This window comes from Suricata suricatta, chromosome X (assembly GCF_006229205.1).
Source record: "Suricata suricatta isolate VVHF042 chromosome X, meerkat_22Aug2017_6uvM2_HiC, whole genome shotgun sequence".
Taxonomy (NCBI): Eukaryota; Metazoa; Chordata; class Mammalia; order Carnivora; family Herpestidae; genus Suricata; species Suricata suricatta.
In genome coordinates, this window is record NC_043717.1 from 1,354,276 (window position 1) to 1,356,836 (window position 2,561).

Genomic DNA, 2,561 nt, shown 5'->3' on the forward strand with positions numbered 1-2,561 from the left:
CAAGGGACTCATAACAGAAGTCTACCAAGGGACGTATAATAGAAGTCTACCAAGGGACGCATAACAGAAGTCTACCAAGGGACTCATAACAGAAGTCTACCAAGGGACTCATAACAGAAGTCTACCAAGGGACTCATAACAGAAGTCTACCAGAAGTTCTACCAGGAACTCGGCGGCTTCTGAAACTTATCCATTGATTTTTTATGATTTTTTAAGTTTATGTATTTACTGAGAGAGTTAGCGTGTGTTAGGAGCACAGAGATAGGACACAGAGAATCCCAAGCAGGCTCTGCAGTGCAGAGCCCGACATGGGGCTTGAAGGGATGAACCGTGAGATCATGACCTGAGCCGAGGTCAAGAATGGACGCTCGACCGACCAAGCACCCCAGGGGCCCCTACAAGTTACCTGTTGATGTTTTGGCCTCCAGTCTTCACGTAACGTCTCACCGTGTCATTTGAACGTCCCCCCAAAGCTACATCTTGGAGACGTTCAGTAAATGGGGTCATAAGTCTACGGCACATTTGGGTCTATGCATCTGGTGTCTTAACGGGATGGGCAGAAGGGGCACTGAGAGCATTATCATGACCTTGAATCTTCGGGTTTGAGCCATGTGTCTCTGATCCCCTCACAGAGCCAGGAGTAAAGACAGAGGGCCGTGTTCCTATTTCTCATGGCCTTGACCTGCCCGCCATGGGTGTGAACCCAGGACAGCACCCCTGGGGCCCCTCCCCAACCTGGATTCGCAGACCCCGTGCTGTCCCACAAGAGCAGAAGTTCAAGCCAGAGTCTGCCATTTACAAAGAAATCCTTGCAAAATCACACCTGCCGCTGGATTGAAAGCCCGTCCCTCCATTATTGTTGAGGATGGTGATTTAACCTGTAAATTTACAAACGCCTGCTGGCTTGGGACAGACGCTTACACCAAACAAATGGGCCCGACTCCCTCTGACTTCCCTTTTCCCAGGGCATCTGTTTTCCCTTCTTCCCGATGAAGGGAAGACGCTCTACTCTGCCTGTCCAGTTGTGCGGACACAGCGTCCTGGGCAGCGGGGTCCTGCGTGGGTGCAATCTCAAGTTTTCCTCGCAGCCAGAGACGGCAAGATGCACAGGATGCAGCAGAGACGGAGACACTCATGGGGAACAGTTTTCTGGAGCCAGGAATCCAAGACTCAGCTGGACACCCACACATCACTGAGCGGCAGGATCGTGGTGTAGACGAAGCCACGGGGTCACAGGGTGCATGTCCAAATCAATCCAGCCTTCCTCTGTCTTCACGGGGCTTCTCCTCTGTGGTCTCTGCCTCTTGTCAATGCTGTCATTGGATTTAGGGCCCACCCTACACAAAAAATGACCTCATTTCAAGATTCCTAACTTCATTCCATCTGTAAAAATCTTTTTCCTCCCCAAATATGGTCCGTTTGAAAGGTTCTGGGCTGAAGACTTGGGCATATCCTTTGGGAGTCACCATTGAACCCAGACTTCCCGTATTAGGTAACTGCCCAGACGCCAGTGGATTATTCCGGTTCTCTGTGTGGATCTGAGTTTTGAAAACAAAGCAGTTGCAAAGTGCAATTCCTGACCTGCCGCTTGGTATGTTAGCAAAACGTAAAAAATTCTCTACATTTGTTTTCATGAATCCTTGTAACACATAGCAGGGAATCGGCGGTTACCGGATTGATTCGAGTCTTCGATGCATCTGAGGAAAAGTCTAACGTCGTGAAAACCTCACTGCCTCCCGCCAGCTCACCAGACACCTTTAATGGTGCAGAAGCAGAGAAAGAAATGTAATTTCCGAAGGAGCAGAATTCGACGCACACGCCGACGTCAATGGAAAAAGTAGTGGGTTGGAAAAGGGTGGCAGAACGCAGACCCGGTAATTCTCAAGAGTTCATCGCACTGAAAACAAAGCTTGCTAGTGTCAAAATAAAGGAAAATGTAGTTATTATTATAGTTATAAAGGAAAGAATTCTAAGACTTGCAGAAAATCAGTTGATTCTGGGATATTGGGATAGAGGGAAGTTGTTCAAAGCACCTGTCTTATATGTTTTGTTAACCTGCATGGAACAGACCCCACCTCTTTCCAGGCACGATCCCCTCAAGAATAAGTAGTAGACGGGCGCCTGGGGGTTCAGTCTGTTGGGCGTCCAACTTCGGCTCAGGTCATGATCTCACGGTTCATGGGTTCGAGCCCCGCGTCAGGCTCTGTGCTGACAGTTCTGAGCCTGGAGCCTGCTTCGGATTCTGTGTCTCCCTCTGTTTCTGCCCCTCCTACTGTCTCTCTTTCTCTCAAATAAATAAACATTAAAGAATTAATCAAAGACATACGGAAATTCCACGCCCCTGGAAAAAAATGTCTTCCGTTTCAGAGTGTAGAAACCCAACTAGTGCTTTTGGAACCCTGGGATCAACCCCTAGTCCAAACACTTCAGCGTTCTCAACCTCACTGGTGGAGTTGAAATATTAACGGAAATTGTTAAAATGTTGGAAGAATTCTACACAGATGGATATGCCATCAAGCATCAGCATCACTGACCCTTAGCAAAAGCACAGAGGGTAATTT